Source organism: Carassius gibelio, chromosome A1 (assembly GCF_023724105.1).
Source record: "Carassius gibelio isolate Cgi1373 ecotype wild population from Czech Republic chromosome A1, carGib1.2-hapl.c, whole genome shotgun sequence".
In the NCBI taxonomy this organism is placed as follows: Eukaryota; Metazoa; Chordata; class Actinopteri; order Cypriniformes; family Cyprinidae; genus Carassius; species Carassius gibelio.
Genome location: NC_068371.1, coordinates 18,975,431 through 18,995,807, shown reverse-complemented (window position 1 = coordinate 18,995,807; position 20,377 = coordinate 18,975,431). Strand labels below are relative to the sequence as shown.

The 20,377-nt window shown below is 35.7% G+C and overlaps 2 long non-coding RNA genes across 2 annotated transcripts; both read right to left on the bottom strand.

The window, feature by feature from the left end:
• Nucleotides 1-14,329: 14,329 nt before the first annotated feature.
• LOC128017582 (uncharacterized) lies at nucleotides 14,330-16,671 on the bottom strand. Its single transcript, XR_008184484.1, has 2 exons — nucleotides 16,584-16,671; nucleotides 14,330-15,571 (listed from the first exon to the last, which is right to left on the bottom strand). It is a non-coding gene; the product is annotated as an uncharacterized LOC128017582 (long non-coding RNA).
• Nucleotides 16,672-18,162: 1,491 nt separating this feature from the next.
• On the bottom strand, nucleotides 18,163-20,173 carry LOC128017187 (uncharacterized). The gene is made up of 4 exons (XR_008184381.1): nucleotides 19,905-20,173; nucleotides 19,159-19,191; nucleotides 19,003-19,069; nucleotides 18,163-18,894 (listed from the first exon to the last, which is right to left on the bottom strand). It is a non-coding gene; the product is annotated as an uncharacterized LOC128017187 (long non-coding RNA).
• Nucleotides 20,174-20,377: the final 204 nt, after the last annotated feature.

The following is a 20,377-nucleotide window of genomic DNA, read 5'->3' as shown; positions in this document are numbered from 1 at the left end:
AGAATATTACACATACATAAAAATAGACCAGACAAAAAATTTAAAACCACCCATTTCAAAATGTAGCATAACACAGTAGTCAGTACACTAAGGAAAATAAAAAAGTTTTTAGCAAAGATTTAAAAATAGACAAGGAAGGGGCCAGTCTGATCTCTAAAGGCAGGGTATTCCAGAGTCGTGGCCCAGCCACTGCAAATGCACGCTCCCCTCTACGCTCCCCTCTATCCTTTAAAACCTCACTGCCAGAGGGATATTGTGAATGCATGTGCCCGCTGGGCACAGTTTACCTGATGCCACCGGGGTGGTGATGGCATTGGTGGCTTGAGCCCGCCATCGCTGCTTGCAGCTATATTTAGGGCTCAAGCCTGGAGGGCGAGAGCCCTATTGTTTTCCTTAGGATTATTTGTTATTATTATTATTTATTATTATTATTTTTCTTCAAGGTTTCGGGGGCTTTTGGGGACCTTAACATGCTTAAAAAGTCTTGAAAATTGGCACACACATTGGAACCTGCGGCCATTAGGGCCGGGCAGAGACTGATACACGGGCGTGGCACAGGGGCTCTACAGCGCCCCCTGGAATACTGAGGGCCATATATCATACATACTTGCACGTAGACGCACGAAACTCGGTACACATGTAGATCTCATCAAACCAAACAACTTTCGTACTGCATGTCATAGGCTCCGCCCAACAGGAAGTTGGATATTTAGGGTTTAGTATTCATATTTTTCGTCAAAGTTGTGGGGGCTTTTGGGGTCCTTAACATACTCAAAAACTCTTGAAAATTTGCGCACACTTTGGAATCTGTGGCCTTTAGGAGCCTGCAGAGGCTGGGACCCGGGCGTGGCACAGGGGCTCTACGGCGCCCCCTGGATCACAGTCAGAAATGTTGATGCATAGCTCACACATACTTGCACATATTAATATCAAACTCAGTACACATATAGATCTCATCGTGCTGAACAACTTTCGTATTGCATGTCATAGGCTCCGCCCAACAGGAAGTCAGCTATTTAGAGTTATGTAAAAAGCGCATGCTCTGGAATTTGAAATACTTGTCATAGGGTTTTTTGCCGATTGACACCAAACTCGGTCAACATGATCTCAAGACATTGGGGATGAAAAATTGCCAGGGGATTTTTGACATCTCAAACGGTTTGCTCGTAGCGAGGCGTTGAATTTATGGCGAGAATTGAGAAACAGGAAGTGTCTAATACCATCCACATTTCCTAATTGTAATCAAACTTCATCAGATTATTCATTGTATGATGTCGATCGCATATATGTGACTATTAGGAGTCAAAGTTATAGCGCCACCAACTGGCAGCAGGAAGTGTGTCATTTTCAAAATGCTTTGAATTCAGCATCTTATTTTTACTCGATTTGCTTCAAACTTCATCAGAATAATGTTAAAACACAGTCGATATAAATCTGCTGGGGGGATATTGATATCTAAAAATATTGTTGCCATGGGAACATGTCAAACTGGAATACTTCTCAGGTGATTTTGAGGCATATAACATGCTTAGAATTTCATCAAACTCAGAACACATATCAGTATTAGTGACAGCTAGACACTGGCAAAAGTTCATAAGAGGGCGTGGAAGAGGCACTCTATAGCGCCACCTTTTGTCAAAAGTGGGGGGGTTAGTTTTAGCTACAGACACCAAACTCAGTACAAAAATTGTTCTTATCAAGACGGACAACTTTCTAATTCTCAGTCATTAGCTACGACCAACAGGAAGTCGGCTATTTTGATTTGAATGTGGATTGTTTTTTACATTTAGCTGTGAATTAATGCATGCTGCTCAGAGGAGAGTAACACTATAAACACCAAACTTTGTCTACATGTTGAAAAAACATTGAGGAACTTAAATTGTGAATGGGTTTTGGATAGCTTGGATGGTTTTGTCGTGGTGATTTTTTTAAATGACAGTAAAAATGGAATTATTAATTTTCCTGCATTTTTAAATTCCAAACACTTCAAAACCTTTTTTCATACAGAAAATAAAGTTATTCTGAGTAAATATGCATAGTTTCATGACTTTACAACACTGTATGGATAACAGAAAATTAAAAAACCGTCAGACATCTCCTCTCACTCTGTCCCTCTGTTTGAGTGTGTGTGCTTAGACTTCCATTGTCTGAGAGAAAATGCGCCCCTACAGGTTCAATTCCCGGACTAAAAAAGGGAGGAGACTGTCTTTTGGTTTCACTTTTAAATCGGTTAAAATACAAATAAATACTTGGATTTAATTCACACTGACAAGCTAAACCAACATATATGATTATTATCAGGTCAGGGCTCATTAATAATTGATGTGTGGTCAGTGATACGTGAGAAACACGAGAGATGAATCACCGCTCTGAGCAGGAGCGTGTGGAATGACGAGCTCAGAAAAACGAGTTTATTCTTGTTTTATAGCTATTAAAAATAAAGTATTGCAGCGATATCACACAATTCACCAATTAGAACACACCAAGAGCTAAATTAAGATGTTTTTGAACTGTTTGTGTGAAAATGAAATATTCGCGGCTGCCTATCTGAAATCACTGCCTCCGATCAGCGGGCACAGTGTCACAAGCTCAAAACTAACGAATTTATTCTTGTTTAAGAGCTTTTTAAAATAAATTATTGCCATAAATGCACACAATACATCCATCATAACACAACACGAGCTAAATGCAGGTGTTTGTGACCCGTTTATGTGCGCAAGACTATTTGAAAGCGCGACTGGCAGAATAACATATATCTCTCGAGCTGCAGGATTCTGCCTTTTGTCGTAAGAACGAACACATCACGGACAAGATTATTTCAAAATACATAATAGCTTGGCTAATATAAACGAAAACAGCTACGTGAACATAAACTGTTGAGAAATAAATCTGAAGTGGATCTACTGGATTTTAATATTAAGTGACCGCATATACCTGCTTCTGTCTTCAATTTTAATCTATATAAAAAATTAAACTCATTAATCTTGGCTGCTTTTTTAATGTGTGTACGTATTTATTTATTATTTTGCTCTAACAAGACTTAATCTATATTTAATTAAATCAATTACATTTTATTTTACATTTGATTTGTCCATTTCTGCATCTAAACGCCTAAAAACCTAAAACATGCTCTATTATTTTATTGTTAGCAATTTCTTTATCGTCCAATTTATCTGGTGTACACACTTTTATTTTCAAAATAAACTTGTTTGTTAGATTATACACAGTTACAGTGGTCTATAATAAATATTAACAGGTTTTATTCAAGCTGTTTAGAATGATTGCCGTAGGCTAATTTTTTAAATGTAAATCCATACAGCTATAAATAGCTTGTTCTTGGTTTATAAGCACATTTATTAAAAAGGAGAGTAAAGGGTCAGTTATCTTCCTATGAAAAATAAAAAAATAAAAATAAACAAACAACAACACAGATTGATACAGAACTCAGAAATGTTATTGTGGATTTATGATAAACTCAGCCTGTAAATGAATTCATTCTCCTCCAAGAAGACACAAGTAGTTCACACCAAACTGTTTTAACATGAAGCCATATACTGAAGATGTTCAATTTCGAATGGGTTTAGGATACCTTAAATGGTGTGACCATAGCGGTTTATTTAAGTAACATAAACAAAATGCAATAGTTATTTTACTATATCTTTAAATTTTTTAATTCCAACTCTTCATAATTTTTTATATACGTAGAAGTCATCATTTGAAGGAAGCACAGTAAGTTTCATAGCTTTATCATTTTCAAGAGCCAGCATAAAATTAAAACTATCATAACAAATAAATCAAGCTTGCAATTCTTAGTACCAATAACGAACACCAGATAGAGCTATAGGATTACTTTTAAATAATTATTGTAGAAACAAGTATGATTTAAATCATTTATAGAAGTCTTTCAAAGAAAAATAATATGAATTTTATGTATTTTACTGATAAAATGACCCTCACTTAATTAGAATAACAAGCTGAAGTATTGTGAACCGTATATTAAGAATAATTCTTTATAGGCTTTATGGACAGATAAGTTTTGAGTGACTCTTGAAGGATCAGCACCACATCCTCTTTTACCACTGTTTAAAGAATGTATCTTACAGAACAGGTGCGAATGAATTTTGAATAGCTTGAATGGTTTTGTCGTGGTGATTTTTTGAAATAACAGTAAAAAAGTAATCAGTAAATGTCTTTTATTTTATTTATTTTTAAAGTGCAGCTTCTAAACACTTCAAAAAAATGTACACATAGGAAATATGTGAAATATGCATAGTTTCATGACTATACAACACTATATGGATGATAGAAAATTAAAAAACTATCATACATCTGATATCACTCTGTCCCTCTGTCACTCTGGGTAATCTGTGTGTGTGTGTGTGTGTGTGTGTGTGTTAAGTGAATTAGGTGTGAAACTATCAGGGAGCATTAAGTCTCCAGTGCCAACATTTTACAGAACTGCCACTTTCCTGGAGTCTCAGAATTACAATGTGTCAGGTTCTGAGAGATCTAAGATTCCAAAAAATGATTTAATTAGAATACCATGAAGTATTGTGAAATACTATATATTAAGACTTTATATATAGGCTTTATGAACAGATTAGAGTGACTCGTGAAGGACCAGCACCACCTCCTCTTGTCCGATGGTTTGAGGAATATATTTTCCTGAATCCGGGATTAAGATTTAGGAGCTCATTTTTATTCCACCTCCTTTCCTGAAAGTCTGTCTTGCAGAATTGACTAAAAATTAATCTTCACATTAATTCCTAATTATTTTGCAATTATTTTTGTCAGTTCTTCTTGACCTGTTTTTTTTTCTTCTTCTTTTCTGACCTCATGACCCAGTCAGCATTTTTGTACAATGGTCAAGTCTTAACTTATCCATTTCTGTATTGCATTTGTGTTTGATATTTCTCATGGGTATTTCATAATTTTCGACTTTGAGTTAAAACAGTTTGAGTTAAAACTCTTTTTTAGCGCATTTCATCTGTAAAAGAAAACATGCCTAATAATTCTGCACACATGAATATAAGGAGTTTTTCTCTTCCAGCTTTCCTGGACTATTGTATAGCACTCATAAATTATTAAATAAAAAATAATGGTAGTTATTAAAGGTGCTGTAGGGAACTTTTGTAAAAAAATATTTTTTACATATTTATTAAACCTGTCATTATGTCCTGACAGTAGAATATGAGACATATAATCTATGAAAAAAATCAAGCTCCTCTGGCTCCTCCCAGTGCTCCTATTGCCATTTGCAGAAAGTCATGCGCTCCCGGTAAAAAACAACCAATCAGAGCTGCGGTCCGTAACTTTGTTTGTGTTCAAAATGTAGAAAAATGAACATAATAAGCGAGTACACCATGAATCCATTTTCCAAACCGTGTTTTTAGCTTGTCCTGAATCACTAGGGTACACCTATAATAAGTGTTTATATTCGGACTATTTTAGATTGCTTCGGGGATACCGTGGCGGAGTAACCCAGTACCTTTGTGATTCTTCATAGACATAAACAGAGAGAAGTAGCTCCAGCTACAATGTTCTTCCGCAAGACGCGAGCAGTTCTGTTTATTAACCGCTAGAGCGTCAAAAGTTCCCTACCGCAGCTTTAAGATTGATATGGTTTGGAATTGGTACAATGTGCTTGGAAACAAATCACAATAAAACAATGTTTTAATGTTTAAGTTTGGAATATTAACTGACATGAATGAATGCTATATAAATATTGTTCATGTTAACATAATGTTTATAAATGAAATCTTATTGTAAAGTGTTACTAAATATATATATATATATATATATATATATATATATATATATATATATATATATATATATATATATATATATATATATATATATATATATATATATATTGTTCTGTGAATGTGATTTTAAAGTCTAGATGATTTGGGTTAACCCTTTAACTGCCATATATCCTTTAAAACCTCACTGCCAGAGGGATATTGTGAATGCATGTGCCCGCTGGGCACAGTTTACCTGATGCCACCGGGGTGGCGATGGCATTGGTGGCTTGAGCCCGCCATCGCTGCTTGCAGCTATATTTATTATTATTATTATTATTTTTTTTTTTTTTCCAACGTCTCGGGGGCTTTTGGGGCCCTTAACGTGCTTAAAAAGTCTTGAAAATTGGCACACAGATTGGAACCTGCGGCCATTAGGGCCGGGCAGAGACTGATACACGGGCGTGGCACAGGGGCTCTACAGCGCCCCCTGGAATATGGAGGGCCATATATCATACATTCTTGCTCGTAGACGTATGAAACTCGGTACACATATAAATCTCATCAATCCAAACAACTTTTGTATAGCATATCATGGGCTCCGCCCAACAGGAAGTTGGCTATTTAGGGTTTAGTATTCAAATTTTTCGTCAAAGTTGTGGGGGCTTTTGGGGTCCTTAACATACTCAAAAACTCTTGAAAATTTGCGCACACTTTGGAATCTGTGGCCTTTAGGAGCCTGCAGAGGCTGGGACCCGGGCGTGGCACAGGGGCTCTACGGCGCCCCCTGGAACACAGTCAGAAATGTTGATGTATAGCTCACACATACTTGCACATATTCATATGAAACTCAGTACACATATAGATCTCATCGTGCCGAACAACTTTCGTATTGCATGTCATAGGCTCCGCGCATCAGGAAGTCAGCTATTTAGAGTTATGTAAAAAGCGCATGCTCTGGAATTTGAAATACTTGTCATAGGTTTTTTTCTCGATTGCCGCCAAACTCGGTCAACATGATCTCAAGACACTGGGGATGAAAAATTGCCAGGGGATTTTTGATATCTCGAACGGTTTGCTCGTGGCGAGGCGTTGAAATTATGGCGAGAAATGAGAAACAGGAAGTGTCTAATACCGTCCACATACATTTCCTGATTTTAATCAAACTTCATCAGATTATTCGTTGTATGATGTCGATCGCATATATGTGACTATTAGGAATCAAAGTTATAGCGCCACCAACTGGCAGAAGGAAGTGTGTCATTTTCAAAATGATTTGAATTCAGCATCTTATTATTACTCGATTTGCTTCAAACTTCATCAGAATAATGTTAAAACACAGCCGATATAAATCTGCAAGGGGGATATTGATATCTAAAAAATTGTTGGCGTGGCAACATGTCAAACTGGAATACTTCTCAGGTGATTTTGAGGCAAATAACATACTTAGAATTTCACAAAACTCTGAACACACATCAGTATTTCTGATAGGAACTTAAATTGTGAATGGATTTTGGATAGCTTGAATGGTTTTGCCGTGGTGATTTTTTTAAATGACCTTACAAAGGGAATCATTATTGTATTTTTAAATTGCAGCTTCCAAAACACGTCAAAGAATTTTTTCATACAGATGAAAAAGTCATTCTGAGGAAATATGCATAGTTTCACGACTTTACAACACTGTATGGATAACAGAAAATTAAAAAAACTGTCAGACATCTCATCTCACTCTGTCCCTCTGTTTGAGTATATGTGCTTCAGACTTCCATTGTCTGAGAGAAATAGCGCCCCTACAGGTTCAATTCCCGAACTTTTACTTTCACTTTTAAATCGGTTAAAAATACAAATAAATACTTAGATTTAATTCACACTGACAAACTAAACCAACATATCTGATTATTACCGGTTCAGGGCTCATGGATAAATTATTTCTGGCCAGAGATACGTGAGAAATAGGAGAGATGAATCACCGCTGTGATCACGAGCGTCTGGAGTAAAGAGCTCAGAAAAAACGAATTTATTCCTGTTTTAAAGCTTTTAAAAATAAATTATTACAGCGATATCACACAATCAACCAATTAGAACACACCAAGAGCTAAATTCAGATGTTTTTGAACTGTTTGTGTGAAAATGAAATATTTGTGGCTGCCTATCTGAAATCACCGCCTCCGATCAGCGCGTACAGTGTCGAGCTCAAAACAAACGAATTTATTCTTGTTTAAGAGCTTTTTTAAATAAAATATTACCACAAATGCACACAATAAACCCATTGTAACACTACAAGAGCTAAATGCAGGTGTTTGTGACCCGTTTAAGTGTGCAAGACTATTTGAAAGCGCGACTGGCAGAATAACATTGATCTCTAGAGCTGCAGGATTCTGCCTTTCGTCGTACGAACGAACACATCACGGACAAGATTATTTCAAAATACATAATAGCTTGGCGAATATAAACGAAAACAGCCACGTGAACATAAACTGGATCTACTGGATTTGAATATTAAAGTGACCACATTTACCACTTGCTTCTGTCTTCAATTTTAATCTATATAAAAAAGGAAACTCATTCGACTTGGCTGCTTTTTTAATGTGTGCGTATTTATTTATTTACCTTTTTATACATTTTGTATAATTTCATAGTTTGTGTATTACAATTATAAAAACAAAAATAAATTTAGCCAATCACATAGAAATAGCTTAGGCCTTAACCTTTTTCTGACAGTTTTAGGGATTTTTAAAAATCCTAAAAAAAACTTATTTGTGCTGCAAATAATAATTTCAAACTCATTTGATACTGACCTATGACATCCTGTGACATTATATTTATTTGAATTTACATAATCTCATAGATGTAACAGTAAATCTGTTCAGCTCACAGATCAATACTAAGCTGTAATTCAAGCAGAACTTTCACAAATGCTTATGAGTCATTTAAGGATTTGATAACACTGTAAAATAATGTCTAATTTGTTAACATTAGCAAATGCATTGATAACACTTTATAATAACTGCACTCATTAGTAAATAGTCAGTTCATGCTTTATAAAGCCTTGTCCCAATATTAATAGTCAGTAGTAAGCAGTTTATAAATACAGCTATAAATAGCTTGTCCTTGGTTTATAAGCACATTTATTAAAAAGGAGAGTAAAGGGTCAGTTATCTTCCTATGAAAAATAAAAGATAAAAATAAACAAACAACAACACAGATTGATACAGAACTCAGAAATTTTATTGTGGATTTATGATAAAATCAGCCTGTAAATGAATTCATACTCCTCCTCATACTACTCCATACTCCTTTTTCAACATGATGCCAATATACTGAGATGTTAAATTGTGAATGGGTTTAGGATAGCTTAAATGGTGTTGCCATAGAGATTTATTAAAAAACATAAAAAATACAATAGTTATTTTACTATATCTTTAAAATTTTTCATTCTAACTCTTCATAATTTTTTATATAAGTAGAAGTCCTCATTTGAAGGAAGCACAGTAAGTTTCATAGCTTTATCATTTTCAAGAGCCAGCATAAAATTAAAACTATCATAACTTATAAATCAAGCTTGCAATTCTTAGTACCTATAATGGCCACCAGAGGGAGCTATAGGATTACTTTTAAATAATTATTGGAGAAACGAGTATGATTTAAATAATTTATAGAAATCTTTCAAATAAAATAATATGTATTTTAGGAATTTTACTGATAAAATGACCCTCACTTAATTAGAATAACAAGCTGAAGTATTGTGAACTGTATATTAAGAATAATTCTTAATAGGCTTTATGGACAGATACGTTTTAAGTGACTCTTGAAGGTTCAGCACCACATCCTCTTTTACCACTGTTTAAAGAATGTATCTTACAGAACAGGTGTGAATGAATTTTGGATAGCTTGAATGGTTTTGTCGTGGTGATTTTTTGAAATAATAGTAAAAAAGGAACCAGTAAAAAAAAGTGCAGCTTCTAAACACTTCAAAAAAATGTACACATAGAAGACAAGTCATTCTGAGGAAATATGCATAGTTTCATGACTATACAACATTATATGGATGACAGAAAATTAAAAAACATACATCTGATGTCACTCTGTCCCTCTGTCACTGTGTGTGTGTGTTTGTGTGTGTTTTAAGTGAATTAGGTGTGAAACTATCAGTGAGCATTTAGTCTCCAGCGCCAACATTTTACAGAACTGCCACTTTCCTGGAGTCTCAGAATTACAATGTGTCAGGTTCTGAGAGATCTAAGATTCCAAAAAAATATTTAATTAGAATACCATGAAGTATTGTGAAATACTATATATTAAGACTTTATATATAGGCTTAATGAACAGATTAGAGTGACTCGTGAAGGACCAGCACCACCTCCTCTTGTCCGATGGTTTGAGGAATATATCTTCCAGAATCCAGGATTAAGATTTAGGAGCTCATTTTTATTCCACCTCCTTTCCTGAAAGTCTGTCTTGCAGAATTGACTAAAAATTAATCTTCACATTAATTCCTAATTATTTTGCAATTCTTTTGTCAGTTCTTCTTGACCTGTTTTTCTCTTCCAGCTTTCCTGGACTATTGTATAGCACTCATAAATGATTAAATAAAAAATAATGGTAGTTATTAAGATTGATATGGTTTGGAATTGGTAAAATGTGCTTGGAAAAAAATCACAATAAAACAATGTTTTAATGTTTAAGTTTGGAATATTAACTGACATGAATGAATGCTATATAAATATTGTTCATGTTAACATAATGTTTATAAATGAAATCTTATTGTAAAGTGTTACTAAAGTTATATATATATATATATATTGTTCTGTGAATGTGATTTTAAAGTCTAGATGATTCGGATTAACCCTTTAACTGCCATATCAAGTTCAAGTTCAAGTTCAAGTTCAATTTATTTGTATAGCGCATTTACAACAGCCTCCTGGCTGACCAAAGTGCTTTAACATAAGAGCAAGAATATTACACATACATAAAAATAGACCAGACAAAAATTTAAAACCACCCATTTCAAAATGTAGCATAACACAGTAGTCAGTACACTAAGGAAAATAAAAAAGTTTTTAGCAAAGATTTAAAAATAGACAAGGAAGGGGCCAGTCTGATCTCTAAAGGCAGGGTATTCCAGAGTCGTGGCCCAGCCACTGCAAATGCACGCTCCCCTCTACGCTCCCCTCTATCCTTTAAAACCTCAGTGCCAGAGGGATATTGTGAATGCATGTGCCCGCTGGGCACAGTTTACCTGATGCCACCGGGGTGGTGATGGCATTGGTGGCTTGAGCCCGCCATCGCTGCTTGCAGCTATATTTATTATTATTTTTCTTCAAGGTTTCGGGGGCTTTTGGAGCCCTTAACGTGCTTAAAAAGTCTTGAAAATTGGCACACACATTGGAACCTGCGGCCAATAGGGCCGGGCAGAGACTGATACACGGGCGTGGCACAGGGGCTCTACAGCGCCCCCTGGAATACTGAGGGCCATATATCATATATACTTGCACGTAGACGCACGAAACTCGGTACACATGTAGATCTCATCAAACCAAACAACTTTCGTACTGCATGTCATAGGCTCCGCCCAACAGGAAGTTGGATATTTAGGGTTTAGTATTCATATTTTTCGTCAAAGTTGTGGGGGCTTTTGGGGTCCTTAACATACTCAAAAACTCTTAAAAATTTGCGCACACTTTGGAATCTGTGGCCTTTAGGAGCCTGCAGAGGCTTGGACCCGGGCGTGGCACAGGGGCTCTACGGCGCCCCCTGGATCACAGTCAGAAATGTTGATGCATAGCTCACACATACTTGCACATATTAATATCAAACTCAGTACACATATAGATCTCATCGTGCTGAACAACTTTCGTATTGCATGTCATAGGCTCCGCCCAACAGGAAGTCAGCTATTTAGAGTTATGTAAAAAGCGCATGCTCTGGAATTTGAAATACTTGTCATAGGGTTTTTTGCCGATTGACACCAAACTCGGTCAACATGATCTCAAGACATTGGGGATGAAAAATTGCCAGGGGATTTTTGATATCTCAAACGGTTTGCTCGTAGCGAGGCGTTGAATTTATGGCGAGAATTGAGAAACAGGAAGTGTCTAATACCATCCACATACATTTCCTAATTGTAATCAAACTTCATCAGATTATTCATTGTATGATGTCGATCGCATATATGTGACTATTAGGAGTCAAAGTTATAGCGCCACCAACTGGCAGCAGGAAGTATGTCATTTTCAAAATGCTTTGAATTCAGCATCTTATTTTTACTCAATTTGCTTCAAACTTCATCAGAATAATGTTAAAACACAGTCGATATAAATCTGCTGGGGGATATTGATATCTAAAAATATTGTTGCCGTGGCAACATGTCAAACTGGAATACTTCTCAGGTGATTTTGAGGCATATAACATGCTTAGAATTTCATCAAACTCAGAACACATATCAGTATTAGTGACAACTAGACACTGGCAAAAGTTCATAAGAGGGCGTGGAAGAGGCACTCTATAGCGCCACCTTTTGTCAAAAGTGGGGGGGTTAGTTTTAGCTACAGACACCAAACTCAGTACAAAAATTGTTCTTATCAAGACGGACAACTTTCTAATTCACAGTCATTAGCTACGACCAACAGGAAGTCGGCTATTTTGATTTGAATGTGGATTGTTTTTTACATTTAGCTGTGAATTAATGTATACTGCTCAGAGGAGAGTAACACTATAAACACCAAACTTTGTCTACATGTTGAAAAAACATTGAGGAACTTAAATTGTGAATGGGTTTTGGATAGCTTGGATGGTTTTGTCGTGGTGATTTTTTTAAATGACAGTAAAAATGGAATTATTAATTTTCCTGCATTTTTAAATTCCAAACACTTCAAAACCTTTTTTCATACAGAAAAGAAAGTTATTCTGAGTAAATATGCATAGTTTCATGACTTTACAACACTGTATGGATAACAGAAAATTAAAAAACTCTCAGACATCTCATCTCACTCTGTCCCTCTGTTTGAGTGTGTGTGCTTAGACTTCCATTGTCTGAGAGAAATAGCGCCCCTACAGGTGCATATCCTGAACTAAAAAAGGGAGGAGACTCTCTTTTGGTTTCACTTTTAAATCGGTTAAAATACAAAATAATACTTGGATTTAATTCACACTGACAAGCTAAACCAACATATATGATTATTATCAGGTCAGGGCTCATTAATAATGGATGTGTGGTCAGTGATACGTGAGAAACACGAGAGATGAATCACCGCTCTGAGCAGGAGCGTGTGGAATGATGAGCTCAGAAAAAACGAGTTTATTCTTGTTTTATAGCTATTAAAAATAAAGTATTGCAGCGATATCACACAATTCACCAATTAGAACACACCAAGAGCTAAATTAAGATGTTTTTGAACTGTTTGTGTGAAAATGAAATATTTGCGGTTGCCTATCTGAAATCACTGCCTCCGATCAGCGCGTACAGTGTCACAAGTTCAAAACAAACGAATTTATTCTTGTTTAAGAGCTTTTTAAAATAAATTATTGACATAAATGCACACTATACACCCATTATAACACAACACGAGCTAAATAGGTGTTTGTGACCCGTTTATGTGTGCAAGACTATTTGAAAGCGCGACTGGCAGAATAACATATCTCTCGAGCTGCAGGATTCTGCCTTTTGTCGTAAGAACGAACACGTCACGGACAAGATTATTTCAAAATACATAATAGCTTGGCTAATATAAACGAAAACAGCCACGTGAACATAAACTGTTGAGAAATAAATCTGAAGTGGATCTACTGGATTTTAATATTAAGTGACCGCATATACCTGCTTCTGTCTTCAATTTTAATCTATATAAAAGATTAAACTCATTAATCTTGGCTGCTTTTTTAATGTGTGTCTGGACCAGACCATATTCGTTGCAGCGACGTCCCAAATAACGTTCCAGCGACGTAACTTTGTGATTCCCATATCCATCGTGGCGACGTTATATTGGAACGTCGCTGGAACGTATTGAGTACGTCCCAGCGACTAAACTGGCACATTATGAGAACGTTACTATAAAGTACCATATTAGTCGCAGCGACGTACCATATAACGTTCCAGTGACGTAACTTTGTGATTCCCATATCCGTCGTGGCGACGTTATAGTGGAACGTTGCTGGAACGTGATGAGTATGTCCTGACGACCAAACTGTCACGTTATGAGGACGTTCCTATAAAATACCATATTGGTCTCAGGGATGTACCACATAACGTTCCAGTGACATAACTTTGTGATTCCCATATCCGTCGTGGCGACGTTATAGTGGAACGTTGCTGGAACGTGATGAGTATGTCCTGACGACCAAACTGGCACGTTATGAGGACGTGACATTACAGGATCATATTGGTAATTCATATTTTCACCTCACCATTACCTTGAAATACATAAAGAACTAATAAAGTCAATTCATCTCTAGGGCAAAAAATAAACCTTATGAAATCTAATTGTAATCTAATTATAGGGGATTCATAGTTAATACATTAATTACATACATGCAATGCAAACAAATACAAAAACATTCTAATATAAAATAGACAAAAACACACTGCATTCATTCACAAATCAATATTTATTCAGCACTACTTTCTAAAAATACGAAGCCAAAACATTTTGAACATTGCACCTGTTCTTTAACCATGCAAAATGTTACTAAGTTATGAGCACAGAAAACTAAACACATCAATTCATAGATTACACAATATGAACAACAGAAAATGTTTGTCTTAAGGATGGGGAGATGGTTAATCATGTTATCAGTGAAAATTAGAAATAATTATCAGTAAACTTATTGATACAACATAATTTAGTGCAACAAAAAATACATGATATATAGATATGAAACAATTCAGCAGATACTGCACAGAGATACTGCACAAAGTAAAACTGTGAGCGTCGTATATGAGGCTCCTGTTATAAATGTCTGGTGGTGATGTGCTTTAATTACACGACATGCAGGAAAAATATTTGGCTAATTCATGCGCACGATTTTCTATTTCATTCCCTCGATTTGCTAAAACGTGTACACTATTTATACATCAAGAGAACGAATTAGTAAATTGTGCATACGATTTAGCAAATCAATGAAATGTAAAAGTAATCGTGCACGTTTTAGTACATCGAGGGAACAAATTAGTAAATCATGGACATGATTTCTTTCTTTTTCTTGCATGTCATGATCAGGGCTCTGTGCTCACTATCAGAGGATAAACCTAAACAATAAAGCAAAGAACCATAATTTTTGAGCTTCTCAGAAGAAAAACATTCATAAAGTGTAAAGATATGAAAAATGAACAATATAGAGATTTCTAGCATCTCTCCTGTATTATTTGTCCCACCCGAAAAAACAAAGTTTTTTCAGAAAATGAGCATATCGACTTTCTCAGAAGAATCTGTGATCTGTGATTACTGACTGTGGAGAAGACTCTTTCAGACAGTGCTGAGGAGGCAGAGTTAGGTGCTGGACAGCTGATAGAGAAGAGGAAGAGGGTGTTTCTTACCCCAGCAGCAGAAGACAGGCTCTTCTGAGGGAAGGAAAGGAGGCTTGATGCAGTGTTTTGCTGTAGAACAAGGCCTACTTCTCAGCACCTGATCTTCTTCAGAAAAGAGTTCCTCTAGTGTAGAGTCAGACACTCAGATTTCTTGCAAACTGGAATCTTTTAATAACATTTAGCATATTATTGTAGCCATGTTCATTGTTTTTATTATAACACATGGCAAGCTTATGAGAAAATTGTTAAACGTGTTCTTCCTCCTCTTCTTCATCCTGGGCCTGCACTGTCAACATCCTCTGAGCTGAAAGGGAGGATCATCTTGTTAATGTTGCTCATGTATGTTCACAACCAGTCAAAAATCTGGAATCTTTTCTTTATGGTTTTCAAGAGAAGTCTCTTCTGCTCACCAAGGCTAGATTAATTTGATCAATTTAAAAAAAAAAAAAAAAAAAAAAAAAACAGAAAGAAAGAAATAACAGTTTTCATACTGTTTTTTTTAATATACTTAAACATATTTATTGAAATAATTATGAGGCAAAGCTGAATTTTTCAGTAACTTTACTCCAGTCTTCAGTGTCACATGATCTTTTTCATATACTGATATGTTGATCATTGCTGATTATCACAAATCAGTGCATTTACATGCACCCAATCGCATTATTGCCGCTAAGATCAAAGTGTACATCTGCTCATGACATACATGATGTAAATCACATCTGCAGTTAGCTTGCTACGGTTGTTAGTTCCACTGAACTCTATTGGTAACGAAGGAACTTTTTGAACAAAGTTGGTTTTAGGGAGGCGCACCCCATATTAGAAATGATGGGGAAGAAAACTTAGCATATCTGGAAAGTTGAATTTTTTCTTCATGATTACTTTATGAAACACAAAGTTCAAAACATTGAAAAAAAAGGTAATCTTTTGTAAAATTACAAAAGTCTACTCTACCACTGGTTTTCAATTTTATGTATTCTTGCTATTAGCCCCCCCCCCCCAAATAAATAAATAAATACAATAAATAATAAATAAATAAATGTAACTGTAGTGTAGACAAAAGTTTGGGCAGCACAACTGTTTTCAACACTGATAATAATCAGAAAAAATTATTGAGCAGTAAATCATCATATTAGAATAATTTCTGAAGATCATGTGACACTGAAGACTGGAGTAATTAATGCTGAAAATATAGCTGTGCATTATAGAAATAAATTCAACTTTTAATATATATTTAAAACTTTTGACCAGCTGTGTACATTGCCACATTTAAATGAAAACTCAACTTGTAATAATGCACACATTCTCAAAGAACTTACATTCTGGTGATTACTTCCTTCCCGCACTGCTGTCAGATCCCTTCAGTCATTCCCAGACCTCCTTGTTTTTAATCTTTCCCTCAAATCTACAGAAACAAACATCATTTTATAGACAATTTGGATAAGTCACGAATTGCAATAGTTATATAACTATAATCACAATGCTAAATTATATATATATATAATTATAAATATATATTAAATCAGCACACAAGTATCGGGATAGTATTGAATTGGCAGATTAGCATATCATCCCAGCCCTAGTTACTACAGTCAAAACAATGAAACTCTCTTCAAGAGTGCTGCCCATTATACACACACACACACACACACACATATATATACAGACGGATTCAACGGCAACAACATAAACAAACTTTTAAAAACAAACGCTTTTGTGGACCTAACCTAACCGGTAGACTTCCAAATAGAATCAATAACAACAGCCAAGTCCTTCTAGAGTAGATATTTTTTGATAACAAACAAAATGTTTGCTGTGTGGATCAGGCGGACTTAATGAAAATGCAAATTCATCCTTTGCCAGCAGGAGATGTTTTAAAGCATAGACATAAAGTGCGAGAAATAAAGGTTTCCCCAGTAACAGCTGTAAACAAATCAGAGCTACGCTCACACGCTGCTTTATCAGGCATATAACATGCAAATCTTCTTTCAGAAATACAGCATATAAAAACACCTGTGCCTCGTTTTGATATTTAAACATATAAATGTTAGGAATTATTAAACATGCAGTACGTAACGTTACTCATGTTTATTCAACGAAGCCTTTTTGAAAATCGATCAGTTTTAAAATTGTGGCGAGTCTCCAAAAATAAATAAATGTATGGGAAACATATCCCGCAGCACAACCACCTGAGCCCAACTTTAGACTACTCATCACCTTGACTTTAAGTTTGAGACCAAAAGTTTGGACACACCTTCTCATTCAAAGAGTTTTCTTTATTTTCATGATTATGAAAATTGTAGATTCACACTGAAGGCATCAAAACTATGAATTAACACATGTGGAATTATATACATAACAAAAAAATGTGAAACAACTGAAAATATGTCATATTCTTGGTTCTTCAAAGTAGCCACCTTTTGCTTTGATTACTGCTTTGCACACTCTTGGCTTTCTCTTGATGAGCTTCAAGAGGTAGTCACCTGAAATGGTCTTCCAACAGTCTTGAAGGAGTTCCCTGAGAGATGCTTAGCACTTGTTGGCCCTTTTGCCTTCTGTCTGCGGTCCAGCTCACCCCTAAACCATCTCGATTGGGTTCAGATCCGGTGACTGTGGAGGCCAGGTCATCTGGCACAGCACCCCATCACTCTCCTTCTTGCTCAAATAGCCCTTGATGCCTTCAGTGTGACTATACAACTTTCATAGTAATGAAAATAAAGACAACTCTTTGAATGAGAAGGTGTGTCCAAACTTTTGGTCTTTGCTGTAAAATATATGTAAAACTGTGTGTGTGTGTATATATATATATATATATATATATATATATATATATATATATATATATATATATATATATTTATATATATATATACACACACACACACACTTTTCCACATCCTGTCATACCAGTGACTGGGTGTTACTGCAATAGACTTTGCAGCATTAAGGTTAACGATTAATCGATTATTTGATTGTTAATTTAAACGACGATCGATCATGGAAATGATTGAAAATTGACATCCCTACACAGAAGTATAGAAAATTCTACATTGATTTAAACATTTTTTTGCAAAAAACGACACTGATATCGGATCAGAATTACTGTCTCTTCTCATAGTGACAGCCAATCACATTAGTTTTCGGGTATTGCATGCACTCGATTGGCTTGCGTCTGCGCTTGGGTATTTGCATAAGATGTTCTGACTGGAGGAGGGCTGCATTGGCGCTTGAGAAGTCTTCAACTTCTATTTAGAATTAATTTCTAGAATTAATTTCACCATGCTTGACGTCACTTCATTTAAAAGTAAACGAGAGGCGTTGACGCCCCGTGTGATGGGGCGTTATATGTCTGGATACCGCTGCACAAATCTTTCAACAACGAGAAATGTAGTTCCAGTACGGCCTTACATCCAGAACAGCAGAATGGTCAGGATGACCTGAAACACATAACCAACTGAAATCAATTTAAAAGTATTTAGTCTTGCCTGAGTGATGCTGAAACAACCAGGTTTAGTTTTTCACCCAGGAGAAACTGCTTCCTGTGGAACAGTCTCCATGAAGAATGATCTCTTGATCCTGGATCCTTGCTGCCATCCACGCAGAGATGATTTGGAGGATGTGTGGTTGTGTCTAAAGGGTAATGAATCAATGTTACAAGAATACTGATAGCAGCACTATTGATCCTGTACCTTATGTAAATGTTTTCAGTGCTGAACAAGTCAGGAACCAAATTAGTACCAGTTCTTGAAACCCATCTCTACTTGTAATAGTTGTCTTGTTGCTGCTGCCCAGACTGTCTCTTCCCCTGATGATAAATATATGTATTCATTTTAAAGCAATAAATAATACATTTAAATTACTAGGTGGTAACAAATATATTTCCTTATAAGGAACTGAATCATGGACTCAACTGGTGGTTGTCAGGCCCTAAAAAAGTGAACAATTTGTTTACTTTTTGTGAAAGAAAGTATCAGATCAATTTGAGAATTAAACTAGCATTAAAAAGAATGCATGTGAAAAACACCATTAACACCAATAATGAACAGATGACAGAATTTACAAGCCTGCCACTTGAGGGAGAAAAGGGGAAATTATTAATCCCACATAACGTTACACTGAACATGATTTCGGCAGCCTCGGTCTAATTAACGTTAAACTTTATATTTAACGTTATATCGGATTATATTCAAGTTCACAGCATGGATAGCATGAGCTAGAGCTGTAATCGGGCCTTAAAAGTTAGGCCCGACAGGACCCGGTCGGGTCCCGACGGGTCCCGTCGGGTTCGGGCAAAGATCTTCAGCTCTAGCATGAGCATCATCAAGCTCGAGCAGCAGGTATTCAAACAAACCAATTAACGTTACTACGGTTAAAAATTGAATAATTAGAAAGTTAATACTGTATAGTTTATAGTGATAAATTTCAAATAATTTAAAACAGGTAAGGTTATATTCGATTTTTACAGTTAACGTTACCTTAGACCACCTCTGAGACTGCTTTTGAGCTAATTAACCAAACAGAGCATTTATTTATTAAATTGAAAGAGAAAACCTACAAAAATACAAAACACTACTCCTCTTTGATGGCATTTACCGTTGTATCAGTTAAAATCTATGAATAAAAGTAGATTTATGACTTACCTTTCCTCCGTGTCCGTCCGCTGGAAGTTGACCGTTACAAAATGACGGGCACGCGCACGTCGCGCACTTCACTCAGAAAGTGACGTGCCCTGCTAGTTTAAGGTTTAAATGTTCTTTTGTCCCGTACTCTCTTTCATTAACAAACATTATCACCATTTGCTAAGTAAATTATTTATTTTATTTTATTGTTCTTAAACTGATGGCATATATATATATATATATATATAATTATTTTAACATGCTTGATTAATTTTTTTGTATATTTCCCAAAGAATATGCTGTTCAAATGGTATCTTAATAATAATAATACGTCTAGTGCAATAATATTAAAAGTTATCTGAAGACCAGCTGACCACGTTGCTACAACGTCCCCAATGGGACTAACCACTGTAAAAAATTTTGCCGTTAAATAACAGTAATTTTCTGGCAGCAGGGGTGCCAGTAAAGTACTGTTAATTTACAGCTCTTAACCA